This window comes from Drosophila suzukii, chromosome X, assembly GCF_043229965.1.
Source record: "Drosophila suzukii chromosome X, CBGP_Dsuzu_IsoJpt1.0, whole genome shotgun sequence".
Taxonomy (NCBI): domain Eukaryota; kingdom Metazoa; phylum Arthropoda; class Insecta; order Diptera; family Drosophilidae; genus Drosophila; species Drosophila suzukii.
Window position 1 is genome coordinate 8,613,201 of NC_092084.1, and position 7,856 is coordinate 8,621,056.

The 7,856-nt window shown below is 39.3% G+C and overlaps 1 protein-coding gene across 1 annotated transcript in view; it reads right to left on the reverse strand.

The window, feature by feature from the left end:
- tyn (trynity) overlaps positions 1-6,278 on the reverse strand; it is a 37,195-nt gene extending 30,917 nt beyond the window's left edge. The window contains exon 1 of the mRNA XM_017083570.4: positions 5,922-6,278. The gene's annotated coding sequence lies outside the window, so the exon portion shown is untranslated. The remainder of the gene's footprint in view (positions 1-5,921) is intronic.
- Positions 6,279-7,856: the final 1,578 nt, after the last annotated feature.

Here is a 7,856-nt window from a genome sequence, read left to right on the forward strand (position 1 = left end):
ATTGATATACACAGGCCCCCCTAACTATATAGCACCACCACTATATGGCTGCCACACCCATTTTTGTGGGTTAAAGTCGCTCGGGTTGAGCGTTCTTCATTTTCTATCTTTTTTTTCTCATTTTCCTGCAACAACGAGATTTGCATGCAACATGCTGAGTAATTAAAACAACAGTGAGCGGTGAGCGGCGCAACATGCCGGCAATTAAGGCGGAGAATAAATGATTACTTGACCGAATTGCAAGTCTCCACCACCGAGAGCCCCCATAAAACAAAAGACTCAAGACACAAACGCGACCAAATGCGGCTAGGGAAAGCGAAGAAATAAATAATCATTCTCCATTCAAATGAAATGGCTATTGCCATTGCTAATGCTATGCAAATGTGAAGTGCAACGCCTGGCTGGATTTGCTCTGGATTTGAAAAATCTGGGGGAGTTGAAAGATGGTAATACCAAGAGAAAGAACATTCGTACACTCCAAAAACACACTTTCCACCGCCCAGCCCTCCTCCAATTGCCATTTGCATACGCATGACGTTCGTAATTAGCCCTTTTCTTTGTTGTGTACTCATTAAAGTCCGAGTACCGAGTACCAAGTACCAGGTACAGTGAACCCCAGTCCAGCCCACCTGAGCCAGGGAATAGAGCACACATAACCGAGAACAACGAGGTGTATGAACCTAATGGGCGGCACTCACGCACCCAAGAAAAGCTTATGTCTTGGCCAACTCGTTTTCCCCAAGCACGTCAAGTGCACCAAAAAACGAAAAACCAAAAAAAAAAAAAAACAAAAACAAAATATATAAAAAACTGAAGAAAAAACATTTGGAATGTGTCGAAACGAGAACTTGAAATTGACACTGGTCACGGACCCTAAGAAAATGAAATGGGAACACTTTCACACGTTCACCGGTTAGTTTTTCTGCTTTCTGCTGGGAAGAAGACCTTTCTTTCAGCGCCCCATCAATCAATTTAAATTTAAATTTGAATTTTTTGGTAATTTACACCGAGTTTAACCAAAAAAAGGAAAGGAAGAACAGACGGCTTTAATTGGCTGTAATTATGACCTGGGCATTTCGTGCTTTACGTAGATAAGCTTGTGAAAGTTATAAATGCATAAAATGCCTTTCTTTTCAAAAGCTTTTTTTTTGTTCTGAAGAAAATATGCTAATTTAAAATGTAGGGAAATTGTAAGCATTCGTATTTTGTGAAATTTCTTTTTGCTGCTTGTCGGAGGTAATTATTTTATAAATACAAAGGTGTTAAAATATAAAACAAGCAAGCCAAATGTTCTTGAAGTTGGTTTCTGCTTTCTCTTAAATTAGTTTATGTGATTTGGAAGACAATATTTGTTCAATGAATGAAACCCATTCATCAATGTTTGATTGAATGATTCATTCGCAAATTACCGACTTTGACCTCCATAAAATGTGTGTTCATTCTTATTTAAGGAAAAAACATACAAAATTCCATTCAGAAGGTATTCTGTTGTAAATCATAAACTGGTTAGGATTTTATCAGGTATTATTAAGACCCTTAAGTCCCTACAACCTTAAAACTTTATTGCCTGATTTCTATTTTATTATTCCCAAAAAAAGTGTAATCAGAAAAGTGATATTCTATAATCAGAATTTAATTGTCCTTATGCATGTATGCATTGGGATTCACTTTGTGAGTAATTTATTACAACTCAATCGGCATAAGTGATTCGCTTTGCTCCGGAACAATCAGCTATTCAAATTAGCCGGCAGTTGGTTTTGCATTCGTTTGGAACCGGGCCATTCATTCCATTCATTCATTCACTTTATCATTTAAGTGCATTCATTTAGCGTTTACTGCTATCGGCCTCATATTCCATTGAATAATTTTATGGCCTAATTGGGAACGAAAGTTTGGGTCCACATCTATGGCAGCGTCATTGTGCTATGACAACAACAAAAAAAGCACAAGAAACCATAAGCCAATATACCGAATCCCAAATACCGAAACCAAAGCCAAAAACAGAGATCCGAACACCGAACACAACTTTGGCCCACATTTCCTTCCTCTTTCTCTGCGCCGCCAAGAACCAGCTATATAAGTCATAACTAAGAAGCATTTCGTTTTAATATGGCTTATAATACCAAATATGGGGGGAAGTTGGGCTGGGAAGTCGGGGCTGTAAACAAAACAACCGTTGGAATAGCACAGATTCCTCAAGCGAGATCTTTGATGCTTTTTTTTTCGTTTGATAGCATTTATAACACTGTGTTTTCGTTTTGTTTCCGTCAAAAGAAAACGAAAAGATTTCAGCTGGAACGACAACACAAGTGCCAGATCATCGTCATCATCATCACGATGGCCGAAGAAGAAGAATCTACCCCATCACGATGATGATCTGGCTTATATTTGGTGTAATTACCATGGCCAAACGACGAAGCAAATTCGATTTGGAACAGTTTTCGTTTTATTGCCAAAATAAAAACGAGAAAAGAAGAAAGACGATCCCAAAGAGCCACTTTCCTGCAATTTCATGTCTTTCGCTTCAAGGCCAGTTGGTTTTGGAGTGTCTTTCTGTGTTATTTTGGCACTCTAATCATAGTATCCTATGGTTATGTTCTACTTTTGGTTACTACTCATAACTCTGTTTTCTGCATATGGATATAATTGTTAATGTGATTTCTAAGAATACCATTTATGGGTATATAGGTTTGCAATCATTTCAACTCATTTCTCCCTATATATTATATTTAAATGCTCTCTACTTTTACCAGAATTCTAGCCTCTTGTATGCAGAATGAAGCAATGAATGTAATCCTTTAAGCTATAATCAAGAAAACATCTCTTTGCCTTTAAGACAAACTCTTTCGCTGACTTTGAGCCAGCCTGAGTACCCATGAGCCCATCTCTTCAGAACCCACTTCAATCATCACTCGTCACTCATGTGATCCTCACTCGCCACTCGTTGCTCATCACCCATCACTCGGTCTTGTATCGCCGCACCATTCTTCAACAGACCCTCGAAATCCCAAGTGGCAAGTGAGTGGGAGAGCTCTGCTCATTCGCCTGGCAAATCTCCAACTCCAATTGTGTGTTGTCATGCGTCTGGCCCGAACAGGTGCCACCAATTGAATCCGACTCCGAATCCGAGCTGACCCACATAGGCAACCCAAAAAGAATGAAAGAATACTGGGGAGGAGAGGAGAATCTGTGCCAAGCCAAGCGGCACAAGCCAAAAAGAAGGCCACCAAAGCGGGAAGCTAATGAAATCGGAGATGCTAATGAGGGGAGGCTGAGAACACGAAGAGTGCTGTTCATTAGGTAATCAAACGTCAGTCAAATGCTCTCAACACGGTATTAAAGTGAAGATCAAAGGAAGATCAGGATAGAAAGTCCAAACATTATATAAGGAATCATTATTCCAATCTATGTATGCCAACGCATTAGCGCATGGAACCCCTATAAAGAAGTTACGCAGTCTGTAAATCTATAATTTATCTGTTGGATTATAAAGATAATATATAACGTTATTATTAAAGAATTTAATATCCATTTAAGACAGTTTCAATACATATTAAAGAAAGAGGAAGCAAAAAAGCAGCTGCAGCTGCAGCCACCGCCAGAGGGCGCTGTCTTAATAAAAACCAACTTTAATCTCCCCCTTGAAAATTTCCAAAGTCCGTTGATTTTTGTGTTTTGATGTGCCAGATTTTAACCGACCGAAGAAAGGGGATCTCGAACAGAGAGAAGAAAGACGAAGAAACGGGAGAAGAACGGCCAGGTGGAGTGACCGCCAGAGGGCGCTTTTCCCGACTCATCTCAATCAGACCGAATTCATTCGTTTCATTTGGAATTTCAAATTAGTCGGCCGCCCGCAACCAATTTCCGCTTTTGGCTTAAACTGGGCCAAAAACGTACGTTCGCGTTTAGCATTAAATCTTTACTTTTGTGTTCTGTTTTTCCTTTGCTTTTGTTTCTTCTGTTTTTGGGTCAACTTTGAACACGCATTGGAAAAGAGAAATGTGCCGAGTAAGTTGAGAGTTTAAAGTGGAAATCCGTCTTTAATGAGGAGAAAATGCGATCTTATTTGTCTAGTTTTTCTCCATTTTTTTTTTATTTTTTCATTTTCTGCCTCAATTGATGGATTGCGAGGCTGGTTTAATGGCTCTGTCGTTGATTTGCATCGCGGCAAGACATTAATTGATGTTGGGATGCTAATGCCTGCCCCTTGGGGTCGGCATTTCATTTCGGTTCTTTGTTTGCCGCTTTTCTTTCCCGAAGTGCAGAAGTTTTCCGCCTGCAGGTTCCTGGTTCCAGGTTCCATTTCCCAAATCGCCTTTAATGGCTCACTGTGTTCCATGTTTTGTGTTCTATGCTTTGTGTTCTATGTTCTTTGCGCCTCACTTTTTTTCGTAACTTTTTACGATTCGATTATAAAAGTATAACCCGCACTCTTGGGCCGAGGTCGTTTTAATGCAAGATTATTACATTATTTCCGGGGTGCTGAAAACAATAAAGTTTTCATTCGAACCGAGTTCGTTTTGCTACTGGGAAACCCATTAAACCAAACGCCAGACACCACACCACATCTGGGGGCCCCCCTAAAAATGGGGTTGGGTTGGGTTCGGTTTTCGTGTTGTCCCCGGTAGCTCTGCCTATGTCTCCCTCTCTGTCCCTCACTGTTTCTTCACATTTCCAACCGCAATGTTCTTCTGCTACTGCTTTTCTTCAGCGGCGGTGGTTTTTTTAATGCGTTTCTCATGCTCTCGGGACCGTTGCTTTAGTTTTTCTGCGCACACGCACAAGAACACTGGCCACTAAATGCTTTCCTAATGAATTGGGTGACCATACCGCTGGGTAATAACGGTTAATTGCGTTAATGACTTTAGCAGAAAACTGAAACAGCCAACAGCCAAACAGCGAGAAAAGAGCATAGGGGGCTAACCGCCAAGTGCAACTTTTCATTTTCATATTCTAAAAGACTTTTTTCTAAACCAAACCTTTTTGAAAATTGTAAGTGAGTTAATAATCAGGTATTTTCCACAAAATTGGGTCAAAATGGGCATCACTCCGTACTCTTACGCTTTCCAATGAAATTGAAAATGTTGCAAGTTCTGCAAACGCATCCCTCATTGGTCATGCACATAAACAATGTGCCACGGACTTTCAAGGAAATTTCGAGTTTGCCGCCTGAGTCTTTCCTTTTCAAGTTCGTTGCCTAAGTCTTTCGTTTTCAATGTCGTTACGGGGGAAAAAGGCGTAAAAAGGTTCACGAAAGGGGGAATTTTGAGCAGGTGACAATTGGCCGGGCAAATAGCAGTGAAAAAAAGCAAAGAGACCTCCTGCACAGAAACCTACTCACTCCGAAAGGTGTCACTTTTGACGACGAGAAAGGAGGCAATCATGATCGTAATGGAAACGAAATAAAAAAGGGAAAGAAGAGGTGCAATAGAATGGGCGAAGAAACGCACGCATTTTTTAAATGGAATTTTCTGAAATTGTTTCTTTGCTTTGGGTGTAGATATTTAAGGAGATATATTTGTAATTTAAAGTTTTTGGAACTGACTATAGACAGGATGGTTGGGCCTATAAGTTTAGGAAAACAATTTTTATATTAGCAGATTGTATTATGAATATGAGAAACTAATATTTCAAAGTAAAGAAACTTTTTGTTAGAAATCCTTCTAATTTTATATTCAAACTTAAATTTTGATCTTTAAAACTTCTTTTTTTTACGTTTAACCAAAGAGATTATTTCTTTTAATTTTGTTTTTATTTTCATTTCATATTTTAGGTCCTTTTATGGTTTATTATTTTCAACTTTGGTACATAATCCTTGAGCTCACAACTTTAAAAATCTTGTTATCCACTTTGGTTTTGAAACAAAAAAATGTAAAAAAAATCACTTTTCAGTTTTTTTTTGATTTCCGTCGTGGTCTTACCTTCTGCTTAGTTAATATTGCACTAGTTCCGTGGCTTTTTGCGTTAATCCTTTAGCGAGTGTTTTTCAGTGTGTTTTTGCACTTTCACAGTTTGTGTTTTGTATTGATGGTGATTTTCGGTGGCTGTTCACTTGTGGTTGTGTTCACTTGCCAAAATCGCAGCCGCAAGGAGTGGGATTTTTCACACACGCGATTGAACCAAAAAAAAAAAGAAGAAGTACAGAATGTGTCCACGCTGCTGATGATTCCGCTGGTGAAGATGATTTTGGTGATTGGCGATCCACTGCTGGCTGGAAACTCGAGCGGTACGAGGTGTTAGCACTTCAATTGCATCACGCGCAATGGCTGCTGTTGGCGGTCGAGCGCCACTTTTATGCCTTTCCCAGCGGTCCGATCCGTCCAAGAAGAAGAACCATCCAAGCCCAGACCCAAGCCCGAACCCCAATCCGAATCCGAAACCCGGAGAGCGGCGAAGAACGGACAGAGAAAGCAGCAGCAAGCCCCATTTCCACCGCACACGCACACATACATGGCGCACTCACACGGTCCAGCGATCGTACACAAGGAAAAATTTATTTCTGAACTGAACGGAAATAGTACGAGTGCTTTGATCAGTACAAGACCTAGGTAAAGTTTTTGGAAATATGTGTTTTAAGTTTCTATAGGGAATTTTAAGCGATAGACAATCCTATAAAGAACACATGAAGAAATCTTTTAAAATTTAATAAAATGAAAATTATTTAAAAAAATAAACACAGGAATAATAAGTTATCTTGAAGAAATGTTTAAATATTTGTACTTGTTAAAATGTATTTTTACCAATATTTTTAACAAAATTTTGTTGGTTAGTTTCAAGCTCCTAAAGGTCTGGTCAATAACTACATATTTCTTATTAAGAAAATTCTGATTATCAACAAACTTTTTCTAAGTGTAAAAAAAGTGAGAGAGCTCACTGAGAGAACGCTCTTCAAGATTACAACTCTCTTCCGAGGCCGCTCTCTCCCTCTCTTTCTTGTAAAGTTCATAGCATTGAACTTGAAAGAGAGACAGAGAGAGTGAGAGAGCGAGAGCGCAGAGCGACCTTCTTCTTTTGCAACGGCACCTGTTAACAGAGTTACAACCATTTGCATGTACAGTGGGCCCCACGCATAGGATATATATTTTATTGCAGTTTCCGAAGAATCAAGCGTTTCAAAAGTATATCAAAATTCAGAAGAATAATAAATGATGTATAATATTGTAAATATGTTCGTAAAAATAAAAATAAATAAGAAAATGGTCCTTATCATTAACTGGACATATTTAACAAGGTTACGACCTTATGTTTCCATTAGATCACTACTTCGAGGTTGCTCTGCATGCCATATTTAAACGTCAAGGAAATGTTCATATTTGAACCATTACATAAATATTTAACATTACGGTCTAATAACAACTTAAAGTTAGTTAGTATAACCCAACTTGACATTGCTGATCCTTACTAATAATGTGTCTACTAATATTTAAAAAGAAAAGAGTTTCCCCCAAAGCAGGGATAATAAAACGAAAGTCCTTCAAATAAGCAGCTTCTTGCGATTGGAAAGTTTTTATCTGCCCAATGCGTACAATAGTGGTAATAAAGCTGTTATTCCAACCACCCAGGGCGTTATTTCTGGCAATGCCACCTGATACACTCACAGAGATATATTATATTCCCCACGATGAAGTATAGCAAGCCATAGCATGGCCATTAAAACAGGGTCGTAATGGACAAATTTTGATCGCCCGGCAAAAGTGCGGAACGGAATGGAACGGAACCAAGCGGCACTTTATTTGAACTGGCTCGGTGAAAGGGGGATTCCGAGGGGTGGGGGGCCAAGAGAAATGACGATGTGAAACACATATTTGCATTATACATTAACGGTCGCCAGTGCCAGAGGGGGATGGGCAGGGGCG